The sequence below is a fragment of the Nicotiana tabacum genome, chromosome 16 (genome assembly GCF_000715075.1).
Source record: "Nicotiana tabacum cultivar K326 chromosome 16, ASM71507v2, whole genome shotgun sequence".
Classification (NCBI taxonomy): domain Eukaryota; kingdom Viridiplantae; phylum Streptophyta; class Magnoliopsida; order Solanales; family Solanaceae; genus Nicotiana; species Nicotiana tabacum.
The window spans coordinates 36008693-36021506 of record NC_134095.1 but is presented as its reverse complement, the minus strand read 5'-3'; the positions used below and the strand labels follow the sequence as shown (position 1 = coordinate 36021506).

At 34.5% G+C, this 12814-nt stretch overlaps 1 long non-coding RNA gene across 2 annotated transcripts; it reads right to left on the bottom strand.

Moving 5' to 3' along the window:
* Positions 1–795: 795 nt before the first annotated feature.
* LOC107815814 (uncharacterized) lies at positions 796–4031 on the bottom strand. 2 transcript variants are annotated; one of them, XR_001654797.2, is made up of 2 exons: positions 3413–4031; positions 796–2561 (listed from the first exon to the last, which is right to left on the bottom strand). It is a non-coding gene; the product is annotated as an uncharacterized LOC107815814 (long non-coding RNA). The 2 variants fall into 2 exon arrangements; XR_012699999.1 differs by having other exon boundaries at positions 796–2545.
* Between the last annotated feature and the right edge of the window lie 8783 nt (positions 4032–12814).

Genomic DNA, 12814 nt, shown 5'->3' with positions numbered 1-12814 from the left:
CAGACTGGACAAATTTGTGGAGAAAGCATACAATACGAACCATATTTGTGGAGAAAGCAGAAACTGCTTCCTTCAGCAGTTCAGCTATCGATTTTTTTTGCTATTTTATATTTAAAATCTTTCCTTATTTTTAAATTCAAATCTTCTCAGAATCTTTATTTACGTATTTAATTAACTCATTATGTGTTGTAGTCCTTCTATTCTAAAATTCTTACCCGTATTTTTTGGGTTTTCATATCGTTTCATTATTGAGTTGAATTGATTTCGAATTCCTAAATATTAGGGAGATACGTATAAAATAATTCTAACAATTAGGAAAATAATACAAATGACTATTTTGTCTAGTGTAAAACTCATTTTTAAAGGGTAAAAAGGCGAACGATATTTCGTTAAGGGCCTTCGTGCTTTTAATATAGTATAGATAGATATAGATAACTTGAAAATACATCTACTCGAAACATATTTCATCCTTTAATTGTGATAAAATTTTATTAATGAGTGGATTGAATATTATATATATTATATTTTTTATTCTAAGAAACTAATTAGTGAACTTCGTACAATCGTACATATTTACTAACAATCAGTTTATGGAGTTAAAAGTTTATTACTTTTCGTAAGTGCTTAATGTTTGCTAAGATATTTCGTGCATCGCACGAACATAGATACTAGTCTATATTATTATAAAAGTACGAATGTTGAAAGCTAAATTGTCACGACCTTAAAATCGACCCGATCGTGATGACGTCTATCGTGGAACTAGGCTAGCCGACACAACTCCCGAATTAGCCATTATTCAATAAAAGATATTTTTATACCATTTATTAATAAATAATCTCATGATGTAAGTCTAACTGAACAGCGCGAAAATAATATACAAGCCCGACATCGGGGTGTCACTAGTCATGGGCATCTACGAAAAACTGAATACAACGAGAAGTCTGCAAAATATACTAAATATAGTCTAATGAAAACAAGAGGGAGAGAAGCTATGCTGCGAACGTCGGGCAGCTACCTTGCTAAACTCCGATGACTTTGCCTCTGAGCGATCAATACCTGCTACCGGGTTTAGAAATACCTGAATCTGCACACAAGGTGCAGGGAGTAATGTGAGTACTCCAACTCAGTAAGTAGTAAAAGTAAATAAAGTCTGAGCAGTAAGATATGTATTTCATTACACATATACAAGATACGAGTTGATAATGTGTATGTTGTGGAACTTAATTGTCCAACATTCCTTTTGATCGTACACATATATACAATTTGTCATCCTTTTTATCTTAAACACGAGACTAGGAAAAATAATAAGAGGGTGTTATATAATAATTTTTTCTTTTTGGCTTTGGAGTCATCAAGGTTTATGAATAGAAAAGTATAGGCTTAAAGTTTGGGTACTAAGGATATATTTCTTTTGGTGGGATTAACAAAAAGGCTCAAACGATCCAAAGATGGCCTAATTCATTTTCCAAAATCAGCACTTTTCTAGGATTTCACCTTGACAAACAATAGAGGCAAGTTCTAGTTATTGACTATATATCATGAGTTTCATGTCTTAATTATTTTCAAAAATTCAAAGTTTCATTGCAGTAGACTATTTACATTTGCAAAAGTAGTGGCAAAAGTTATAAGTTCTTAAAGCTCTTATGGATTTGAAACACTTCCAGAAGTGTTGTCAAAAATTTATTGAAGTCATTCATGTGCAAAATCTTCTAAAAGCAAATTTTTTCATATTTTTTAATTTCTTAAATGTTTATCAATTTTACTGCTAAAAAAGAGAAGAATCCCTTTAAGAGCAATTTACCAAAGTGCATATGAGTGTTAGCTATGCATCATTTTCATGACAAAGATAAGTATTTTGTAAAAAAAATCACATGAAAGTTAAGCATCTAAAAACACCAACATGCATAGATTTAAGATATATTTACAACCACTAAATCTTACCTACAAGAGTGCAAAAGTTCTTCCTTCAAAAACATAAAAACCATTAGTTCTATCCTTCATGGGCCATTAATATTTAATGCAAAAAATATTTCTTGTTAGATTGTCAACCAAGATCATCATAGCTTGTCAGTACAACAAAAGTACATAACCGAGACAACAAAAAAAAACTTCCAGTTAGATGCCTCCAAAGCAACCATAAGTTTTTTTTTCCACAAAATATAATAACCTTTATACAAAAACTTCAGCCACATCTTTGGAACCATGGAAAGATAGAGCAGAATACTTACCAACTCCCCGTCACTTAAATCGTTCATTGTACCAAATGAACACCCTCAATACTAAACCTGTTCCATCATGATGAAAGAAATCAAGATCCATATCAAAATTGTTTTTTCCATGTGTGGAGTAGCAACAGATGGTTCTTCATTGAAGAAATGGATAGGAATGCTAGAAGTAGCAATTTCACTGATTGTTGTTACATCTAAGAAAAATGCTCAATTGCTAAATGGCATGGGATCAAGTGGTGGTAGCGGCATTGAGTTTGAGAGTTGTGGAATTTGACACCAACTAGTACCTGCATCTGGAAAACTACTGCTGTCCGGACCTGTGAAAGAATGTGGCTGAAAATTTGGATTGTTAAAGCACTGGATAGCATTAAAAAATTGTACAGAAAATTCTCCATTGAGCACATAGTCGGGGACGTGTAAGAAACATAATTTTGTAGAGTCTGTCTAATTAAATTTTGACTATTTTTAGTATCTGCCAACTCTAACATAACACGTTCCATTTTCGCTCCCATCACTACTTGTGTTTTTGCAAAGATATCCTATTTTTGTTTTATTACAGCTTGTTCCTGTAATATCTGTTGAAGATACTCAAGAATATCTGTTGAAGTTGTGGAAGAGGAAGTACCCGAAGTTTCTGCCCGTTGTACCTCAATCACAGGTGGACTTGCAAGACAATAAGGCGGCATCAAGCTATTCAAAAAATTTTGTTCAACAACATATGTATTTTCCGTCTTCTCTAAATTGTCCATTGGTACGTCAAACATTCTCGCTAAACGAGTAATTGTAGATGAAAAATACAAAAGTTTACAATCCTTAAAATGGCACTTGATCATTCCATCACTGATTATTCTCCCAACATTGATTTGTCATTTTTTGCTGAATAGCATGTATTAAAATAACCCTTTTTCGATCATAATTTGATACATTAGCATAAGGGATAAGACGAGAACTTATAAATTTGCCCCAAGTGCGCGATGTTTCGATCATACAAGAACAAGCAATATGCAAAGGATTTTCTGATGTTCCTGCATTAATTTTTACGCCTTTTGGACAAATAACGTCTAGAGCTTCTTTCATAAAAGTGCCTTATTTTTCTTTCATTTTGACTCTAATATCTTCATCATCAACATCATTCAAGGAATACATATCGTTCAGTATTTTAGAGTCAAAATGAATAGTCTTACCTTTCACCTTTGATGTCCTATCTAGCTTGTTGAGGTTGGTATAAAATTCAAGGATAATTTCTCTAACATAATCTCCTGGACTTTTTACAAAGGAACACCAACCTAGAGATCTGATGGTCTCAAGAATTTCACGAGCCTTTTCTCCATCAGTTGGCAAAAACTCCATCTCGCATTCTTCAACCACAGTCCGATTTTTTTCAGAGATTATCCATAGTGCTGAATCAAGGTGCTGTTTTTTAGGGGCCCTTGAACTACATTCTAACAGGGGTCTCTTCAAGGAAGTCATTTATTTGCCTAAAGGGTTTGAGGAGTAGCATAAGATGGTAAAAAAGGGTGGTTCTATAAGAGAGAGTAAGAGAATAGAAAATGGAGGAAAAAAAAGAGAATACTTTTTACATTGTGACTAACGTAGCTAAAGAAATTAGAGGAGGGGGAGAAGAAATGTACCTTCAGATGATGGCCATGGCTGAGATTGGTATGGGAGGATGGTGGCTTTGTGGTGGTGGTAGGTGAAGTGAAGTGGGTGGGGTAAAAAGGTTTAATCAGATGTGGGCCTAGAGACTTCTTACTCTTAAAACCTTATTTAATGCTATAATTATTTATTATTTTTCTTTTCTTTTTAAAATCAAAATGAGGCAAAACATGTCATGTTTCTGTTCTCTTGTTTGTTCTTAACAGGCCATGACATGTTATGGCTCAAAATATCTTCTCTTTTTTTTTTAATTGGAAAAACATATACTAAGATTAAAATACTTATGTAGAGTAGTAAACCTATACATATTTTCTACGTCACTCTAATAGTAGTACATAAATTCTATTTCTTTTAACAAAGTTAAAAAGTAAAAGACTTACTACTAATAGCTAATAATAACTCTCTACATATTAATTTTGAAGTAACATATATATACACATATATACCCAATACTAGAAAGATTAGAGTATCTAATTTATTTATTTATTTTATTATTTTTACTCATAGTAATAAAAGTACTACTAATATTAACAAACAAAAAGAAAATATAGTTCTGAGTCTAATGTCGTTAGCTCGACTTAGAATTTTTTTCTTAAGCAAAAAGAATTGTCGAAGCCTGTTTCTCAAACATTTTGGTGACATAAGGTTTCAATCGATGTCCATTTACATTGAACTTTTCTCCACCATCTATGTGTTATATTTCAATTGCACCATAAGGAGTAATATTTGTAACATTGTAGGGACCTGTCCATCTAGATTTTAATTTTCCTGAAAATAGCCTAAGTCGGCTATTGTAAAGAAGTACAAGATCTCCACTTTTGAAGTTTTTTTGTCTAATCAAATTTTCATGCCACTTCTTTGTTTTTTCCTTGAAAATTTTGGCATTTTCATAAGCTTCTAACCTCAATTCTTCTAACTCATTAACTTGAAAAAATCTATTTTTTCCAGCAGAGGTTAATTCAAGATTCAGTGCTTTTAATGCCCAAAACGATTTATGTTCTAATTCAGCAGGCAAGTGACATGCTTTTCCAAAGACTAATCTATATGGGGATGTTCCAATTGGCGTTTTGAATGCCGTTCGGTATGCCCATAATGTATCATCTAATTTTAACTTTTCTTGAAATTCCAACCGTTTTTTCAAGAATTCTTTTTAACTCGCAGTTGGAAACCTCAACTTGTCCTTGTGTTTCGGCATGATATGGTGTTCCTGTTTTATGAGTCACACCATATTTTGACAGCAAAGCAGAAAATTGTCTATTCATGAATGAGTCCCTTAGTCACTAATGATGACTCGTGATGTGCCAAATCTGGTAAAAATATTTTTTCTTAAAAAATTACACACCATATGAGCATCATTCTTCCTTGTGGGGATGGCTTTAACCCATCTTGACACATAATCCACAGCCACAAGGATATATTCAAAAGAGTTAGAGGAAGGAAAAGGACCTGTGACGACCCGACCCATCGTCATGTGAGTTACCGCCCCGTTTCCCCCATTTTATGCTTCTTCATGTTTCGTTGTCGGTATTCGGTGTGTTAGAGTTAAATCGGATTGGTTTTGATAGGAAATGAGACACTTAGTCTCTTTAAGGAAGGCTTGTTTTGGAAAAGTCAACCGGGTGTTGACTATTGAGTTAGAGATCTCGGATGTGACTTACGGTGATTCGGTTAGATTCAGGGGATGATATGTGGCTTAGGAGTGTGATCGGAATTGATTTTGGAGGTCCGAAGTAGAATTAGGCTTGAATTGGCGAAGTTAGTATTTTGGCGAATTCCGGTTGATAGGTAAGATTTTGATCTGAGAGTCGTAATGGAATTCTGAGAGTTGCAGTGGCTTCGTTAGGTGATTTTGGATGTGTGTGCAAAATTTCAGATCATTCGGTGGTGTTTTGGTTGAGTTTTTGATCAAATGCGTGTTTTAGAAGTTTAAAAAGAACATAGGCTTGAATTCGGTGTAATTCGATGATTTTAGTGTTAGTCGAGGTGTTGTGATGATTGGAGCAAGTATGGATGATGTTTTAAGATATGATGGTGCGTTTGGTTGAGGTCCCGGGGGCCTCGGGGCGATTTCGGATGGTTAACGGGAAGTTTGGAGTTGTAAAATGCAGCAGAAAAATTGCAGAGTATTTCTGTTCTATGCGATCGCAGAGGGTGTCATGCGATCGCATAGAAGGAATTCGAGGGGCTGTTTGGTTGTGCTATGCGATCGCGGTGGAAGGTATGCGATCGCACAGGGTAAAGACCTTGTGCAATGCGATCGCAGAGAGGCCTATGCGATCGCAGAGAGGCCTATGCGATCGCATAGGGCTAAATCTGGGGGGCAGAATATTTGTGCTATGCGATCACATGGACTCTAATGCGATCGCATAGAAGGAGCTACAGTGATCTGGGCAGAATGTTAAAATATTTCATCCGCGAACCCAACCCATTTTCCTCCATTTTTGAGCAACCTTGAGAGCTTTTGAATGGGAATTTAAGGGGTTTTGACGAGAAGTGATTGGAGGTAAGTCCTATGAACTACATACATGATTATATTGTGAAATCATCTTCGAAATTCATGAAAATATAGCCAAATTGTAAGAAATTAGGGCTTGAAATTGAAATTCTAAATTTGGCATTTGAGGGGTCATTTGTGGTCCGATTTGAGAGATTTTTGTACGTATAGACTCGTGGCGAGATAAGGAACCCGATGACATAAAAATTTTTGAGTTTCGAGACGTGGGCCCGGGGCTCGGGTTTTTGCCAACTTCGTGATTCTTGATATTTTTCGATTGTTTTCGATTGGGTATTGTTCCCTTAGCATATTGTGATGTATTCGCTCTGATTTTGGTTAGATTCGACGTGCGTGGAGGCCGATTTGAGAGGCAAAGGTGACGCGAGCTAGAGAGTTAGCCAGTTCGAGGTGAGTAATGGTTATAAATGATGTTCTGAGAGTTTGGAACCCCGAATTTGCACAACGTGGTGCTATGTTGAGATGAGACACACGCTGTATGATGAGCGTGGGGTCTGTTACTACTGGGGGTTTGGACTCGATCCATCCCGTTTGATGACTCTACTGTACTTTTGACTGAGACTTAATTAATATCATTATATTATGGGCTAGTTGCCATGTTTGGGGCCATGTGCCGATCTGTAGAACCCTTAGGGGGCATTTGTATTGGTTGACCTCACTTTTCTGGTCGAAATCATACCCTCAGTCATGTTCTTAACTGATAAACATAATATGAACCAGCTTAGAAATTGTTAAATCCTAATGAGAGTAACGTGTGGGTTGAGAACCCCGTCTTATCTTAGTGTGCCCGAGAGGCCAAGTCTATATGGACTGAGAGGGGTCGAGAACCCCATTGTGAGGGTATTTGATATGCTATGGATCGGGCTGCACGCCGCAGCAGTATATATATTATATGGATCGGACTGCATGGCGCAGTAGTATATTATATGGGTCGGACTGCACGCCGCAGTAGTTTAGCGCTTGGGCTGAAGGAGCCCTCCGGAGTCTGCACACCCCCAGTGAGCGCAGTCGACTATTCTTGGATCGGGCTGCACGCCGCAGTAGTATATATATGAATCAGGCTACACGCCGCAACAATATATATATTTATGCGGATCGGGCTGCACGCTGCAGTAGTATATATATATATATATATATATATATATATATATATATATATATATATATGGATCGGGGCTGCGCGCCGCAGCAGTATACTATGTGGATCGGGCTGCACGCCGCACAGTACAAATATGAATTCGGTCATCGTGAGGAGTAAATGAAATGAATACTGTGAGCACCTAATTTTTGATAATATTTAATTTTTTATCACTTCTTCTATGTAAATATTTTAGGGGTTTTAACCTACAATTTTTAGCTTTGTTACACTTTTTATTATAGGGTAAAAAAAATACAAAATTTAAAAGGTGAATTATTACTATTAATATTATTTTATTTTTATTTTTATTTTAAAATAATAAAAAAATTCCGAAAAAATATTATTTTTTTTTTAATTTTCAGGAGTGCTTTAAAAATAAGAAAAAAGGAAGTATTGAATAAAAAATAAATAAAAGTAAAAGTAGGTGAAATTCTCTTTTAAAAAGAAAAAGAAAGTAGAAAATTAAAAAAATAAAAGTAAAGTTTTGTGAATTTTTTTTAAAAAAAGTAAAAGAAAGTTGGAATTAAAAAACAAATATAAAGGTATCTGAAAATTAAAAAAATTTAAAGTAAAATAAAGTAGCATTTTTAAGAGAAAAGCAAAAGAAAGTGGATTGTTTTTTTAAGAAAAGTTAAATAAAGTTGAATTCTCTTTTAAAAAGTAAAAAAAGTGGGATTTTAAATAAGATAAAGTAATTAAAGTTGGAATTTAAAAAATAAAAGTAAAGAAAGGTGGGATTTCTTTTTATAAAAAAAAAAAATAAAAGCAATTTGTAAGTGGCATTTCTTTTAATTAAAAAATAATAAAATATTTTTTAACAAAAATTTGAAAAATCTTGAAAATTTTGCTATAAATAGAAGAGAAAATTTGAGAAGAAATAAAAAAAAAAGAAGGGGGCGGAGAGAGCGGTATTCACCTGATATACACTCTGGATACATTGGATATACAGGGGCAGAATTCATATTGGAGAGAGTAAAAAAGATAGAACCAAATTTTCTGAAATATTGAGAGCGGAAGAACACCAGAGAGAGTTCAAAGCTAGAAAGAGAAAACAAAGAGAGATTTCCGGACTATTTTTCTTCTCCATTTTTACTGGTTTTCTCCGTGTTGCTGGGATTTCTGGATTGAGGTGTTGAAGCTACTGTGTTGGGCTTTTTGCTGTTGCTGATTGCTTACCCCATTTTTCTGTTCTACATACCAGGTATATGTCCTGAAATTCGATGTATGTAAATATCCAGTTGAAAATGAATGAAGTGAAGGCCTATTGTTGTTGAAGTAGAGGCTTATTGTTGATTTACTGCTTTCATTATACTGTAATAACCGTACTGATGGACTGTTAATTATAAGTTTGTGCATTTGAACCGTTAAGTATGTGTTAGATATTTAGAAATGCATATGAGTTTAGTTGAGTATTCGTTGTAATAATTCCATGCTGGACTAACAGAATAGTTTCTATTAGTTTAGTTAATTTCCGGTTTTCCTAGATCTGTATAAATGGTATTTTCAAGCTGTAATTAATTAGGCTGTAGACTGTTAAAGTAGTGTGATACTTCTTCTGATCATGGGAGCTTTATATTTAGTAGTGATGATGTGAGTTAATCTATAATTCTGAGTTTGAGTGGTTGTGTGTGGGTTCGAAATCAGAAAGTTAAAAGTAGATATGAGATATGTAATTCGTGAGGTTAATTTAGGCAATCCATTTTCGTCCAACATCCTTAATTCTCGAGTTTCAATTCTCATATGTGGTCACGTTAGTGTTTAATCAAAGTTCATGAGTCAGCATTTTAATAAAAATGAGTCATGTAGGGAATTTGAAATTTGAACTAGTGTGCACCATGTTTGAAATTGTGATCATAGGCAGTTTACGTGGGTCATGAAATCTGAAATCAGTTGCTTTCCAACTCATATTTAATGTTGCATTGAATTTATTTTACTGGCTAGTTAATTTTAGTAGTAGATTCATCAAATTTGTGTTCTTAATTAAATTGAAATTCCATTTAGTGTAAAAGACAGGGCTTAACAGGCTAGTCCTTAAACGTTTGGGCCTCAGGATAATTGATGCACGGCCCAGGCCAGTTTTGGACCCTTTCTCATTTAGGCCTGGGCCAAGGTCTGTTTTGGTTGATTTTATTGTGTATATCTGGTTTTAAATTCCCTCAGTTGGGCTCACATCGGAGCCCAATGGTCGGATGTTGGTGCAAAAATATTACTTAGTTTGCATCAGTTCAGTAACAAATTAATTAGAGCCTTTCTTTTATTTTAGAGACAAATTAAGTAGAAAACTATAGATTGCTCTAGGCTTGCACTTTAAAATAATAAAACGGGATGAGCCTCGCTAAACAAAACACATAAATTGCGGGGCCCTCGATAATTGTATGTATTAAATACTTAGATTTCGGGACGGGCCGTTTAGCGAATTTCACGGCCTTCCCCAAAATAATAACGCGTTAGTCTCTTTAGGCGCGTATTTTAATAACATTACCTCCCTAAATTTGGGTGCGCCTTTATGTGACCCAAATCCAAATTCCAACGATGTTAAAGTATGTCCAAAAATCACGGGTGCATTTATGTGACGTGGTTCAAGACTTGTTTTAATGACGTTGCAATTTTCTTTAAAAATGAATAAAAGCGGTTAAGGTTAAAATTTGCACATAGGTTCATAATTGTTAAAATCAGATAATTTAAGCCAAATATAACAGTTGAGCGACCGTGCTAGAACCACGGAATTCGGGAATGCCTAACACCTTCTCCCGGGTTAACAGAATTCCTTACTCAGATTTCTGGTTCGCGGACTGTAATACAGAGTCAATCTTTTCCTAGATTCGGGATTCAACCGGTGACTTGGGACACCATAAATCTCCCAAGTGGCGACTCTAAATTTTTAATAATAAATCTCGTTTCGATTGTCCTTTAATTGGAAAAACTCCCTTATGCCTTTGCGGGTGTAGGTAAAAAAGAGGTGTGACAGCTCTGGCGACTCTACTGGGGATAAGAACCCAGAATTTTTGGTTCAGGGTTCAGAATTCGAGCTTATAATAATTGTTATATCTGGCTTTGTTTATTATCTGATTTTATTACATGTTTGGGCCTAATGTGCTAAATGTTGCTTTTACCGCTTTGATATTATCTGAACTGTATATATAAACTGCTACGAAATCCCTCTCTTCTCTTTCTTGAGGAGTGCACGCTGGTCGCGACTTCTTTCTATTAGTGTCCTATTCCAAATAGAACGAGGTTTGGACAAGTTGCAAAATCAGATGATCTTTTGTTTACCGATACACAGCCCCCCTCGGCTCGAGTTGTCCGCTCGGGTAAGCCAGGTCTAGAACAAATAAACCTAGGTTTTAAACCTAGTATAACAAGACCTCATGCCGGATCCCTAGTAGGAGCGCTTGCTTGCATCATGTGCATTTTGACTTTGGGGACTCAACACAGGGGTTGGGTCCGTCTAGGACAGGTGCACCCGAAATAACAGACCATCTTGATGCATCCTATGTGCTACATGTTGCATTTATTCAAGGGTAAAAAGGTCATTTGGCGGACCAATGATAGTTGAGGGCAGATGAAAAAGAAAAAAAAGGAAAAAAAAAAAGAGAAAAAAGAGGCTAAAGTATGAGGACGAAGCGAGTAGGGCCCAATTATATTTTTGTTACATTTTATTAAGGAAAAAAAAGAGCATGGAAACTTCAAAAGATTTTGTACTTTTTATCATTTTTCAAAAAAAAAAAAAAGATTTTCCATGTTTCATCATTTTTCAAGAAAAGGCAAAAAAATAATAATAATTTATTTTCCCTAAATTAGTTATTTTTTTAATTCTTGCCCGTATCCAATCTGCCCGAACTACGCAAACCTGATTCTCGTTTTTCAGGGCGTGATACGTAGGCAACCCACATAGGGTCCGGTATTCCTAGTAAATATTATGTTCTTGGCTTTGCGGGGTCCTAGCCAAATTTTGCACTTCTAGCCACCTTTTGGCCAAATAAGCCATTTTGCAAAAATCGCTTCAATCATGTCTTGCAAGTGTCCAGTAAGGAGTATTATTGTCTCACATAGTGTTGGTTTAAAATTTTCTCATAAAGGTGTGAATTTATTTACCGGAGTTTGAGGATGACAGACACCCCGTGACGATCCAGGCAAGATCGCTCAATCAGGAGTTGCTTAAGGAAATTTGTTTTATTTTTATGTTTTGAGTCCGTTCTTCATTTTATGTCGTCTTTTACTTCTAGTTTTGTACGGTAATGTCAAGTCTTTTGTTATTGTATTTTCTTCTTTATATTTGAAAAAATGTGTTGTACCTCAAAAATCCAAAAAAAAAGAGATATTGCATTTTATATTTCCGTTATAAGTTTTCTTTAGATTACTAATTCTAGAAATAAAAAAAAAAGAAAAATTTTTGAGGTTGTTTTTCCTTTAGGCAATAAATATCTAGGACTTAAAATGAATTGTTTTTATGTTTCCTTTAAGTATAGTAGGATCAAAATTCAAAAAAAAAGGAGAGAATTTTCTTTTAGTATTTCTTTAAAAGCTTTATTTAAGGTGTTAATTCAAAATCCAAAAAGATTTTCTTTTGAGAAGTTTCTTTGGGAAATTAGTGAAAAATGAAAAAAAATTCTTTTCATTAGAACTTTAGGATATTGTACATAGAAGAAAAAAAAGACAACATACTTTATCTTTGATTTATTTTCAGAGTTTCTCTTTTAGGCAATCAAAATTGAAACCCAAAAATATTTTTTTGCTTGTTTCAAAATCTTGCGTCAAGATATCAAATGAAAATTCAAAATAATTTTCTGTGGTTTATTCTTTAGATTTTCTTCCTAAAAAAAAGAATCAAAAAAAAATTAAATTTTTTTTTTCTCTTCTAGGATATTTCCTTAAATAGAATATTTGTTTCAAAAGGATAAAAAAAAATATGCCCGTTAAGCTTGAGTTTAGAATAGGTCTTAGAACGTTAAGTCTAGAAATTCAAAAAAAAAGAAGAGGATTTGCTAGTTTTATTTATCTTTTCTCATCACAGTAGTTGTGGAGGTAAAAAAAAAAGGAGAATGTCAGTTTGTTTACTTTATTCCCGTTCTTCCAGAACTACGCAAAGATCTGATTCATGCGGCGTCATGATACGTAGGCAACCTACATAGGGTTCGATCGAATCATTTTATTTTTTTAAAAGAAAAAAAAGAAGGAAAAAAAGGGGAAAAAAGAAAAGAAAAAAGGGTGAAATTATGGGACGTGAGAAATAAGAGGAAAGAAAAGAGTGATAATTAGAAAAAAAAGAGGAAGGAAAAT